We start from the raw sequence: 14,620 nt of genomic DNA, 5'->3' as shown, positions 1-14,620 counted from the left end.
TATCACCTGGTGGGTCTTTCTGGCATGGCCAGCCCCTACCCAATATGACCAACTCATTAACATAATCTGTTAGATGTGGTTTGAAGCCCTCCATGAATAGCCCTCCACTGGGGAAATTCAAAGGATCTGAGAAACTATGGACAAACCCCAAATTCTTGGAGTGAAGTAATCCATCACCCTATAGAGAACAACTAGTCTGGAGCTCTGTCTTTTAAAATATTTTGTATATTGTTGGTGAAAGTCAAGTAGGCTCCCATTTAATAATATCTATAACCTAAACCACTATTTTTTTCGGTTTGCCCCACTGTGGTGGCTAGAGTGTTGTTGTGACTCGGAAAGCGATGTCACTGGCATTTCAAATAACAGTAGGGTCACCCAAGTGAACATGTTTTAGCAAAGCTTCCAAACAAAGAACGGACGACAAGGAAGGAATAGGTTGTCCACTTCAGAAGAATTAGTTACTGAAAATCTTATGAACAGCATTTAAATATTGTCAGACCCTGAAGGTGTAATGAATAGAAGTACAACGGTGTCCCAGTTAGTGCCTGAAAACGAACCCCTTAGGTCAGAAAGCACTCAAAATATGATTGAGGGAGAGCGGACTTCTCAAAGAAGAGGCGATCATAATGACATGGCTAGAGTACAGCTCGTGGGAGTAAACATTTCTGGGTATTCCTTTGCTGATGGGGCATGGCTCAAAATGAGAAAAAGCAGCTGCAAAAATCTATTAATAATCTGAATTTGGAATGTATGAAAATACTTTTAGCATATGTTAAACTCAAAGAACTGAAGAAAAAAATTCAAACCTCAAATTGCAATATTGAAGACTCTATGGGCAAAATATTGAATGGGGAAGGAAGCATCAAAAGAATATGGAAAGAGTACACAGATTCTCTGTACCAAAAAAGAACTAGCTGATATTCAACCATTTTTAAGCATAGCATAAGTGTAAGAACCAATGGTGCTGAAGAAAGAAGTTCAAGCTGCAGAGAAAAAGCCAAAACCAAGGCTCCAGGAATTGATAGAGTATCAATTGAAGTGTTTCAACAAGTTAATGAAGCACTGGAAACACTTATGCATATATCCCAGGGAATTTGGAAAACAGCTACTTGGCCAACTGGAAGATGTTCATATTTTCACCCTTTTCAAAGAAAGGTGACTCAGCAGAATGCTCAAATTGTAGAACAATGTCATTGATATCACATGCAAGTAAAATTTTGCTGAAGATCATCCAACAATGATTAGAGCAATACATTGACTGGGAGCTTCCAGAGGTTTAGATTGGATTCAGAATAGGATCAGGAACAAAGGATACCACTGCTGACATTACATAGGTCTTGCTGTAAGCAGAGAATACCAGAAAGATGTTTACTTGCGTTTCATTGGCTATGCAAAGGCATTCTACTATTTGAATTATAACAAACTATGAATGATCTTGAGAAGAGTGGAGTTCCAACTCACTTCATTGTGTTCCTGCAAAACCTGTATACAGCTCTAGAGGCAGTTGTGCAAAACAGAAAAGGGAATACTTAACTGTTTAAAACCAGGAAAGGTGTGCACTAGGGTTGTATCTCTCACCATACTTATTCAACCTGTATGCTGAGCAAAGTATCAGGATTATATGAAAAAGAACGACGAATCAGGATTTGTGGGGGAAAGGCCAGCCCCCTACAACTAATCACAGGTTCGATAGGCGCAATTGTACGGTGGAGATATAGAAAGATTATAGTAAAGTCATAGAGAGCATGAGAGATAGAAATAATGGAGTCAGACACATTTCATGGTAGCATGCTCACCTCAGCCTCACTTGGTGGTCCATGTGTACAGAGAGAGACCAGAGTGCAGGACAGAGGGGGAGGGGAAAGAGGACAAGGGGAAAGGGAACAGGGGAGCAAGGACTTGGGGAGAGAGGATGGGAAGAGCCGAGAGAGGCAAGGGGGCATCTTTATTGCGAACCAAGGCTTATATGTCTTCGAGGAGCATGCAAACCCACTAATTAGAGATAAAAACATATGGCACAGGAAGGGGTCATGCTATAGGTAATACAGCAGTGAGAGGGGGCCAATCTAGAGCTAATAGGAGGAGGAGGGATTGGGGGTATACATGTAACAAGATGGGCATATCCTAGATTCAGGATGGCAGCCTAACTTTGGATGTCACTGAGCAGTTATAACTCAATGTAAAGAACATCAAAATTCTGTTCTTTAACAAATAATGCCCTCCAACATGGGTATATGAAATCCAGATATACCCTCTTTCCCTGAAAGTAAGATATCCCCCGAAAATAAGACCTACTTACAGTTTTGCCTCTTGCTGAAATATAAGGCATCCCCCCCAAAATAAGGGCCCCCGAAGCTACCGTAACTCTGGACTCTGGACCATGGACCGTAGCGGTGGGAATGGCCGCGCAGCTCACTGTTGGCTGTAGTGCAGCCAGAGCAGACAGGAAGTGCGAGGTCTCTTTTAATAAAACAATAAACAATAAATGTGTACCATATTCCTCTTCATGGAAAAATAAGACATCCCTGAAAATAAGACCTAGCGCATCTTTAGGAGCAAAAATGAATATAAGACACTCTCTTATTTTCGGGGAAACAGGGTAGTACACTACAGAAGGGATTATGGCTGGTAGGGCCATATTAATTGAGTATAACTCAGCCCAACCATGGATCTTCCAGTCATTAGCCCATTCATACTAGAACTGGGAGAAGATTATTCCCTTTCTTTAAGTGTCTAGATAGAGAAATATGCATAATGTTAGATTTCCCCCCTACAGAATTCCTTTTGTTGATTCCTTTACCTTCAACTATTATTTCTCCTTCCTTATGTTTGTTATTTTATTTATTTATCTTTAATCATTTTATTGGTGGCTCATACAACTCTTATCACAATCCATACATACATCAATTGTGTAAAGCACATTTGTTATTTATTTTTACCCAAACTTTTCCACCTTGTGGTGGGATATCAGGTTTGGCGCCTGTGCTAGTTCAGATTGCTGGTAGCAAGACCAGTCTAGCAAGGGCTCCTTGTTCAGTCCATTTCCATTCTGTTGGGTGGGGCTACATAGCTAAAAGACTAAGGGACTATCTCGATCACTAGACAATATGACATATTTCACACTCAAGCCCAGTTTTGCCAGCTATGGAGAAGGTACCATCCATCCTCTCAAGCCAGTGGGAATTCTCACAAACAGATTCATGGGTATAGTTTTAGTCTCTTCCTGAGGAAATCACCTCTGCTCTGGCACTCAAAGCTGCATCCCTGACCGTGGAACCACAGCATCCAGTAGGGAAAAAAATAGAAATTTTAGGTGATGTGGGGAAGAACTGTACAGTGGCCTAAGCATACCCCCACCCCCACCCCCCCTTCCTCAGACCCTCCTGACAAACAGTAATCTATCCAGTGGGGATCTCGTGCCCCATCCCAGCCCCCATGTTGAGTGTGATCACATATTCTAGAAGGTGTGAAAGCCAGCCATTCATGCCTTTATCTACCCCTCTTTTGGATAACAAATGTTTCAACTGCCCACTCCAATTATCTATCAAATCATTATCTGAGGGTGGTCTGGGAAGAACATGGTATGTCCCTCTAAGATTATGTTCCTTGGCGCCCTCTGTGGGCTTTAAAGTGTGCTCCTTGGTCTGATGAGATACAACTTGGAGGTCCAAACCCATACAGTATCTTTTGTTTTAACCCCTTGATAGTGTTCTTAGCAGCTGCATGCGTTATTGGACATGCATCAGGAGTCATTGTCTGTTCCTGTGAGGGTTCATTTGTAGTCACCTGGGGCCATTGATAGCATTGGTCCTATATGATCAATTTGCCAGCTGTGTGCAGAGATTTCTCCCCTGAGGGGATCTGTCTGGTAGACATCGGTAAACTCTGTCTTCCCTGTTGACAGACAGAGCAGTCTTCATTGGCTTCAGAGGGTGCCAGAGGGATGTGTCTTGTTTCAGCCCTTCTCTGCGGTGCTGCAGCGCCTCCATGTTCCCTCATTGCATGGACCCAATTGGTCACTTCAAGGGAGAGTAACAAAGAACCCCCTTGCTGGTTTCAATCACCTTCTGTTCCAGAAAGGGGGTCCTTCTGGTGGGCATCATCGTGTCCTATTCTGATATGCCCTTTAAATTCTGATAGTGCTTTCTGTAGGTTCTTGCCCCATATAGATTTTCCTTTATTCACCCAGTTTTCCATTGTTTATTTTCCCGGTCGTATAGCCAGGCCATTGACCACTGCCTGTGAATCAGTAAAAATCCAAACATATGGGCTCTCACAATGGTTCAACTCTTCCATCATGACTAGGAAACAACATACAGATCAGTCTATTGAGCCTTCTTCAATTAAGGTCTTTCCATCCGCTGGTCTTAATGCAGCCCTTCCGCATCATAGGTTGCCCGCATATTCTGGACCTGCCATCGGTAAACCAACCACCAGTCTGCTGCAGGTCAGCAGGAAGTTGGTCAATGGGTGCTGTCCAGACAACAGTAGGCTCTGGTAGCTTCTCAGGTGGGAAGTTCCAGGGTAGGATTTGGGTGGAAAGAAACTACCTGTTTATGAATACTCTTAGCCCAATTTCTGGGCTTGAAGAGTTTGAGGGCTTTTTTGTTTTTCTTTTTTTCATAAGAGAGACATCTGGGTAATTTTGTCTATACTTAGAGTTTAAATATTGGTTTAAAATTTTAATTGGGAGTGTATAAAATATAAATTGCTCTAAAATGTAAGCTTTCCCCCGACTCCTTGTTTCTTTAAAGATAGGGTTCTGTGTATGATTTAAGCCTTTTTTAAGTATAAGCATTAGTTAAATATGTCCGTCCTTATAGGAGTACATGTTTGCAATCCTTTTAGTTCTTATTTGCTATGGAACAAATCACCACAGATTTAGGGGCCTAAAATAAGACCCATTTCTATTTCATAGTTTCATCAGGCAGAAGTCCAGGAAGATTTTCAGAGTCCTCTGTCTGCCATTGTTCACTCATTGTTGTCAAGGCAACTCTGACTCCTAATGACCCCACAGGTGACCTTCTCCTAGAGTCCCTAAGGCTGCACAGCTGTATTGAAGCAGACTACTTCCTCGTCCTCCCTCAGAGCAACTGATGGGTTTAGGTCACAGAACTTTGGGTTAGCAACCAATAAAGCTAACGAATGAAACCAATAAGCACTGCTGTGTCTCTTAGCAGCAAAGCGCATCACTAACAATCCAACTTTAAGTTCTCTGCTTCAAGACCCAAACCCACTGCTGTCAAGTTGATTCTGATTCACAGAAACCCTACAAGACAGAGTAGATCTGTTCTAAAATGTTTCTGAGACAAAATATCTTTATGGGAGTAAAAAAAGTCTCATCTTTCTCCTGCAGAATGGCTGGTGGATTTGAACAGCTGACCTTGCAGTGAGCAGTTCCACACCTAGTGACACCAAGGCTCTCTGTTTAGGGGCTTCCCACATCAAAGTTGAATTCTTATCTGGAAGCTCTTGGGAAGAATCCAGTTACAAGAGCATTCAGGTTATCAGCAATGACCTGGTCCTTGCTTTAGGCTGTAAGACGAAAGTGCCCATTTCCTTAATGACTGTCACAGGGACTGCTCTCTCCTCGTAGAGGCTGCCCGCTTTCCTTTCTCACCCTTCATATTTCTCAGCTGTCCTCTTCTACTATCCAAGGACATTTCTGAATTTGAAGGATACATGGGATTAGCTCAGATTCATTGGATAAACTTCCTTTGATGAACTCAACTGATGATATTACCAACTGATTAGTAATCTGTTAATTACATCTGCAATGCCCCTTTGTCAGTAATTTTCATATCATTATTGTATTCAGACGTCCAGGTTTTAAGGCAGGAATCTTGGTGAGTCCATTTGAAATTCTGCCTACCACTGGCCCAAAGGTTGATGTATCCACTGTGTACAGTGGATGCTCGGCCTCCTTCAGGAGCATTGAGCGTTTGGTTCACTTTTGCTTTGTCTCACTAATGCCTTTGAAAGTACTGGTGGTTCAACTATTCCAGACTGGATTTTTCCATAAGAACTTTACCCACAGAGGAAAGCTGTGTGTATATGAAATTTGAAGGAGTCCTGGCGCTGTCGTCAGGCACTAACTGTGAGGTCAGAGGTTCAAACCCACAGGAGAAACTAGAAGCTATCTGCTCACACAAAGCTCTACATCTTTAAAACCCTGTACTGTGTCCAGGAGCCATATTCGACTCAGTGGGATGGATTTGCTTTATGAGATTTGCTGAAATGTGCAACATATTTGCTCTCCGACCAAACTTGTTCACATAGTTTTTGATTAGGGTGGCTACTAGTTTTTCTTGCTTAGAAGCAGCCTTGACTCTAATATGAAAATAGGGTTCTTCAAGCCACTAACAAGTAAAACTACCTTTGGGACTGTGTTAGAACTTAAACCCTAAAGCACTTGGTTTGTGGAAGGCTGCCATTTATAATGGGGGCCATAAATCCATTTTGAGTCACCATTTGAGACCATTTCAGACACCATTTTAGTTCTGCTTTACATCCCCAATGATTGTGGCTATACTTAGCAAGTCCAGGCAAGCCCAGGAAGTGGCATTTTGTGCTCAGGAAGAATGTAGCTGACAGTAGATTAGAAATCCCAGGCTAGCCTTGGGAGATTGTCCTGAGGCTTGCACAAAAGAAAAAAAAAACCAGGGGGATTTGGTGGAATGTGTCCTTATTGATCTACCAGAAATACAATAATTTCTGAGTTGCAATGAAATTTTATCTTTTACTGTTCTGGGAGGCAACATTAATGATGGGAAGCTATGCCAATCTGATTTCACAATGTTGTTTTGCTGTCTTAACTGTCCCGATTCTTTTCTTTTAAACTTTCTATTACCTTTAAGAAAGACAGAGTCTCAGATATAATTATTTCTGAATCACTGCTGATCAGTATGCTATCTCTGAAATGTGTAACTTCCTATTTGAATTAGGTCAAGGAAATCTGTTTGACTTTTACTTTATAAGAGTATGATACAAACTGTATTAGATTATCCCTTTTTCTTGCCCAACCAAGTATAATTTTGACTGATTGAAGGCAAACCATATGGGTTACTAAAATTACCAAAATCTAAAAGAATGTACAAGTCATATCAGTGATCACAAATTATCCAGAGGCCGATTTAAAACATACTTCTAATTAAAACACACACACACAAAAGAACTGATGCACAATGCTAGATATAATTGGAATAACCCCATTTAGTATTCTATAACTCACTAAGTTCCAGTGGTCGTTACTTTTTTGAAAGAGTCGAATCAAAGGAAAGTTAAGTCGCGTATGGAACCATCCTGCTTCTTCAACACTTCGTTCTGGGTTGAGTCTACTTCTGCAGGACTATTTCGTATGGGCTATTGTTGGGAAAAGGGTTGCTCTAGAGATTTTGGGGGGCATGCATAACAGAATTCTACTCCATATCCTTTCAGCAAGAGGCACATTCCATCTCTCCCACTGCAGTGCATCTTTGCAACTAGACACGCAGGGAAAGGAGATCCACCCTAGGAAAGCTTCTGGGGTCATCTATGCTGAGCAGTTAACCAGCAATCTCCATAGCATAGCCTTCTATCATCGAAATCGTTTTCCTCCTTCTATCCTCACAGTGCATATTATCTTTGATTCTGTATCTAAAAGCCCCTGAGATTTAGAATATTATCTTCTGTTCAAAATAGGTCTCAGTGATTACAGCCTTTCCATGCAGATCTGATGTTTCACTGGTCTGGAGGTTAAAGACTTTGGGGCAATTTGTCCTTCTCTTTGAGAAGGCTGGGCCTGATCCCTAGAATTAGGGCCAGGCTTCTTAAATTTAGAGAGCTCAGGAGAAATCAAAGGGAGTGCTTTAGAAGTTGCCTTTTGTTTTTTACGTGCAGGGAGAAGTTTATCCTCAAGATTTATGAACTCCTTGTCTCAGTTTTCCCTCTTTTGGCTCAGCTCCCAGTTATTTTGAAGTGGCTTGTTTCTGTGGGTGGAGAGGATTTGCCAAGGCTGTTGCCATGACTGCAATGCTTTCGAGTTTGAATGAGTCTTGTGCCCAATCGATCTCTGCATCTTAGCCACTCACCAGGATTCATCCGATGAGTTTAGGCTGTTGTTATTCCACGTCTAATGATCCATTGCCTTTTAACCCACAGGGGAATTCTAGTGAAGACATTGGGAACAATCCAAATCCAAACTTCTCTATTAACCACTTCTTCAGCAATTTCCTATGAAACCCAGGCTTCCAGTAAAAGCTTTTGGTGTGGGGGCCGAAACACAAACCTTTGGGAGCACACTCCAGATGCGGATTTCTTTGTATTTCAGCATGCAGATAACCATCTGGGTGGTTGGGTTCACCTATCCTTTTCATCAGCATGGTGACTATTTGAAGTTACCCCTTTCTAACCTCCCTGCTTCTTTGCTTATCAGTTTTCCATGGTATATTAGTTTCCTAGGGTGCTGTAACAAAGTCACACAAAGTGGGTGGCTTCGAAGATTAGACATGTATTGCCTCACTGTTCTGCAGCCTTGTAGTCCAAATACAGGGTATTGGTGGGGGTCCGAAGGCTCTGAAGGCTCCTAGGGGAAGTGCCTTTCCTTTCTCTCCCAGCATTTGGTAGCCCCAAGAGTTCCTTGGCTAGTGGCAGCATAAATCTGTCATCACATAGTCATGTTTCCTCTATCTGACTCCCAATGCCTCTTCTCCTTTATAAGGACACAACTTACATGAGGTTAGGACTCACCCTGCTCCAGTCTGCCCCCATGTTCACCGATAGCATCTTCAAAGCCCCTATTTCCAAACAAGGCCATGTTTACATGTACCAGGGGTTAGGACTTCAAATATCTTTTTTGGAAAGCACAATTCAGTCCATAACACATGGCCAGCATTGCTTCACTACACCCCACAAGCCAGTCCATAGTGATTTTCACCCTTTCTTCATTCATAGAAAGAAAGCATTAACTTCCCTGGAATGTCTAGTCCACTCCTACTCACTACTCTGCCTTTAGAAACCAGTAAATGCTCTCTCTTTCTCTATTTTTTTTAAGATAAACAAACTCTGAGGTCTAATTTACATGGAATAACACAGATTTCAAGTCTAGTCTGATGACTTTTGACCGAGAAATGTTGTGATTAGGTGCTGTCGCCTGGGATCCAACTCATAAGGACCCTATGCACCCCAGAACAAAGCACTGCTCTGTCTTGTCCCATTCTCACAATTGTTCTTATGGGTGAGCCTACGGGTGCAGCCACTGTGTCCATCCATCTAGTGGAGGGCCTTCCTCTTTGACGCCTTCCCTCTGCCTTGCTAAGCACGATGTCCTTCTCGAGGGACTGACAACCTGGCCAAAGAATGGAAGATGAAGTCTCATCATTTTGGGCTCTAGACCCATTGTGGGGGTACTTCTTACAAGACAGATTTGTTTGTTCTTTTGTCAGTCCCTGGTATTCTTCACCAACATTATAATTCAAATGCATGGATTTTTTTTTGGTTTTCCTTATTCTGTGTGCAATTTTCATGTGCATTTCATGTGAAAAATACCATGGCTTGGGTTAGGTGCACCTTAGTGCACAAAGAAATGCTTTGGGAGGACTTGTGTGCAGATTTACCGAGTGCCACATGCCTCATGATCTCTTGACTGCTGCTTTCGTAAGCATTGATTGTGGATCCCAGCAAGATGAAATCCTTGACAATTTCAACCTTTTCTCCATTTATCATGATGTTACCCATTGGTCCAGTTGTGAGGGTTTTGGGCTTCTTCACAATGAATTGTAATTCATGTGTTTGTAGGTGCCATGGAGTCAGTGCTGACTCAGTAGCTCTCTGGACAACAGAACGAAAGGCTCCCTGCTCCTGGGTCATCCCCACAATTGCTTATGTTTGATCCCATTGATGCAACCACCGTGTCACTCCATTTTGTTGAAGGTCTCCCTCTTTTTCACTGCCCTGTTACTTTACCAAGCATAGTGACTTTCTTCATGGTCTGGTCTCTCTGGACATGTCCAAAGTAATATATAAAGAAGGTTATACTCTTTGATCCTCATTAGCAATGCTTTAAGACGTCACTTTCAGCAAGTGTGTCACCTGCATACCCAAGGTTGTTAATGTGTCGCCCTCCAATTCTGATGCCGCCTTCTTCTTCACATTTTTTCTGGCTATTTGCTCGGCATACAGGCTGATTTTAAACCATGTCGTATTCCCTTGTTCTGGTCGCACAACTGGGTCTTCGTCAACGACAGATAGGTATTATCACCACAAGCATAATACAGAATATTTCTAAGCTCGGATATTTCCCCATGCCCATTTGAAGTTATTACTTTATCCACTTCCAGCTCCAGTCATACATCCGTCATGATGTATTTGCTTTTTCCCTTACTAATTCAGTATAAATTGAATCGTTCACTTTGAACTCTTCATTATTTTGATGTTTATCCATATCGACACATGTACCAGGGATCCTTTCATTTTTTTATCATTGAATAATAATATGCCACTGTTTGTTTATTCAATAGTTGGTAGAAACTTGAAATGTTTCCACTTTAGGGCTGTTGTGAATAAAGCTACTTGTTACGAGCATAAATGTAAGCTCTTTTTGTGGAAATACACTTTAATTTCTCTGGATAAATTACAATTGCTGAGTTGTAGTTATCATAATTCTTTTCAAAATGGTCATCCCATTTTTATTTAAAAAAACATTACATAAGAATTCTGGTCTCTCCTTATCCTTGTCCTTTCAAATATTTAGTGCAATCAGAAGTCTTTTGAGTTTTAGAAAGACTAGTGACATGGTGATATTTCATTGTGGTTTTAACTTATATTGAAAATAGTTTTTTCAGTTAATTACACTCTAACGACAGATAATATTGAACATATTTTCATGTGTTTATTTGCCATCTGTATATTCTCCAAAAAAGCTTCGGTGCAGAGATTCTGCCTATACACCTCACTTATCAAAATGGTCAGGTTCCAAAGACCGGATCGGAATTCAAAAACTGGTGTTATGCAAAAATGGAAGCTGACCATCAGATCTCAAAACAAGTAATTACACCATTACATAACTGCCAAACCACATCATCATATAACTCCAAATAACTGCCAAACCACTGAGAATGATGGCCCAGAAAAGATGACACATAAGTGTAACTACGATAGCTAGTATGCGTCTTGTCTCCCCTCTTGGTGTTCATTACAGCCACAAGTATGTTGTCAATGCACCAAGTAGTTGGGCAGTAGATTTCTACTCTTGTAATCAATGTGAACTGTCAGATAACAAAATAGCCGATAAGTGAGGAGTGGGTATATTTAGTGGGTTATTAGCTTAACTATGTATTCATAAGAGTTGTGTACATAATACAGTTATATGTATTTTGTAAAATATACATTTTGAAAATATTTTCTCCCCATCTATGGCTTTTTAACAAGGTCTTTAGGTGAATAAACATTTTAATGCTGATTAAGTGTCTTTATTTTCTGTCCATTAAATGTTATTTTTTTAATTAAGAAGCTTTAATTGAATAATAAATCATAACCATAATTATACACACCAAATGGAAGACCATCAAAATAAATTAATCGCATTTTTATAGAAATGAATAGATAAATCATAACATGATATTAGGAGACTTCAATACGTCACTTTCTTTTTTTTAAATTAAAATATCATTTTATTAGGACCTCTTACAAAAATCCATGCATCAATTGTATCAATCATATTTTTACCTATGTTGCCATCATTATTTTCTTTGTTTTATATTTAAGAAATATCTGCCAACTCAAGGTCTTTAACAATATTTCCTATCTGTCCCACCCCCCTCGCCCACAATTGTTATATACTTATAACCCTCACATTTAAATCTATGAGCCATTTACAGATTGAGTTCTGTCACTGTTAGAGATGGAGTTACGAGTTGGATGCTTATTATACAGTGCTCTTGGGAACAACAATAAGGAGAAATTGAGCTGCGATGGCAGACCGGCAACCAGGTTGGACCAAGAGGACAGTGAACTCTGGAACTAAATGGCCCTACTCAACGGGGTTGAAACTTCTTAGCTCAGTTTGGAGCCCTCGTTGGATGCGGGCCACTTCAGGGACTGAAGTTCTCTGCAGCTATGGCAATCCCTGAAGGGGCTAACGGATGTGGACAGGTGGAGCAATGACTCTTTCCTTAAAGAGGAAGATAGGCATGTTCATAAGTGTCCATGCGTTGGTGCTCAGATCCACATTTTCATAAACATTTGGGGAATCCTCCTTGAAGGTTCCACCAAGGTTTTCTTTTGAGGGGAAATTTAGTAGAGAAAGGTTAGTGGGGCAAACAATCTTTGTTCCTGAAACTGATACGTGCTGCATTCCCGGCATACCGCTATCCTACCAGATTCCCTTTAGCCTCACCTAGCTGCGGCTCTTGGTGGCTTAGGATGGTCAGGAGAGTTTACGCCATTGGTCATCTTGCCCTTCCAGGGCTGAAATTGCTGAATTTGTCTGCATACTTTCCCAATTTGAAGAGAGTACTATGGGAAGCTCACCTGGCTCAAGTGGAATGTGCACCGTATCTCCATGTTCTGGCGGCACAGCGGTTACGTGTTGGGCTGCTAATCCTCGGGTCTGCAGTTTGGAACCACCAGCTGCTCCGTGGGAGAACAATGATGCCGTCTACACCTGTCAAGAGTTACAGTCTCAGAAACCCACAAGGGTCGTCCCCGCTTGTCCCCTCAGGTTACTATGAATCAGAGTGGACAAGAAGAGAATGCGTTTGAGAGCCCCGTCTCTTCCCGATCCCCAGGAAACACTTATCTCGATTCTTGTTTGCTGATTCCAGAAAAGGTATATGAAGGGCCAAGGGCAATTTTAGCTTCTAGCCCAACGGGACTTTTGCTATGTCCCCTGGAAGAAGCATTTCCAGTTGGAGTCCAAAACCTTTCACATTGCAGGCCAAGAGTCTGGGGAATAGGAAGTACAAATTTTCCAGGTGATATTGAGAGTGATGATTCCCTGTACCCTCCTTATTGAGGACAAACAGTACAGCCATCCGGAGCACATTTGCAAAGTGTTGCCCCTGAGCTTGTGCTTTCTGAGTGCCTTCATTGAGTTTTTCCAACAATCTAACAGGATGGCAACTTCTGGTTTGTGCTGAATATAATGTGATCAGGGCATACCTACGCTGCTGCACACAGAATCATGTGCAGTTCGAACCAGCCCTTGGATAGTGGTGTTGGCTGATGCTCTGTGGGCATGAAGAGCAAATCCATACCCAGAATTAATCACAAGCCTTTTCAAGAGTTCCTAACAGGGTGACTCGTAGATAACTTGCCCCTAAGTGGTCAGATAGTCTCCTTGAGCAGGGGTTGCCACACTGGGGCTCGCTCAGCATTCTGGCTGTTAGAGGGAGCAGTGGCTAGATTGGTCATGGAAACTATGAACCCAAGCTGGACTGATGTGTAACATCTATCTCTGCCACCAGGGTCACTTTTAAAAAAATGTGTCCATTGTTCGAGCCCTGGACTTGCCTGTGACAGTGCCTTGCTGACGTGAGCCTGCAGTGCCGTTCTGTCAATTTGGTTGTTTAGGGCCTCTTTCATGGTGGAACCTCTCTGATTGGTGTTAACTTTGTATACAAAGATCTTCACACTTTATGCCAATTCTAATTTAGCTATATATACTCCTTTCTATAAGACTTCTTTATCTCTAATCTTCAGTCCTTTTGATTCTAGGACTTTGATCAGGCAGTCAAGGATATTTGACCCTACTCATAGTTACTTAAATATACTAATCTCAGGCCACTTTAAAAAAAATCACACGAAATGGATGACCTGTATAAAACTCTGCCTACTGGGAGGGTTTTCTCTGAGATAGGCTGCTGAGGCTTGTACACATATACTGGGTTGCCCACCTGTAAATTAATCTAGGGGTGTTTTCTCTTCCATTGGCTGATCCTCAGATGCAGTCCTCACTGGTCATGGGAATGAACTCAGGGAGAGGTGCTGGGGTCACAGTAGTAAATGACATAGGGCTCCAAGCTCGGCACACATATAGCTTCCTTGTGACCTTTGGAACAAAGACTTGCTTCAATTATATATACATCATTTCTGTCATATGATGGACTATGGTTGGACCTGCCTTTCCTTATGAGTTCACGGTCTGACAGGATCTACACCATGAAGGAAAATTATAGCAATCCCACAGATGTCCTGGATCAAACTCAGAAACATACTTAGAGTTTCATTTAAAAAACATTGAATTTCTTTCTAGACATTGCAAATAGCATGACCTTGCTCCAGTATCTCAGGCACCTGTGTTGTGATTTCACTATTAAGATTTGTTGTAAATTTCATATGGCATCTTTTGCCATGACGGACAACCCCTGGCTCATGTGGCAGAGGGATAGCTTGGGCCTGGCAGCCCTGGTCAATCACTTGTTTGCTTAAGGGAAGTTTTGCTTTTATTCTGTTTTAACTCTGTTACTTTAGCACCCTGGTCAAGCCTGGGGACAAGGGTCTCAACAAAGTGAGGTCACAGGCCAGAAGCTCTCGTTGTGCTGTCCAGGAGACACCCAAAATGGATTCTTAAGGTTGTCTTTCCTCTGTGACTCCTGGAAGATATTTTATGCTGCCCTCTATGGATTAAAACACACAAACAAAC

This window comes from Echinops telfairi, unplaced genomic scaffold (genome assembly GCF_000313985.2).
Source record: "Echinops telfairi isolate 266 unplaced genomic scaffold, ASM31398v2 ScPeMD7_9;HRSCAF=40, whole genome shotgun sequence".
Lineage (NCBI taxonomy): Eukaryota > Metazoa > Chordata > Mammalia > Afrosoricida > Tenrecidae > Echinops > Echinops telfairi.
This window is presented reverse-complemented; position numbering follows the sequence as displayed.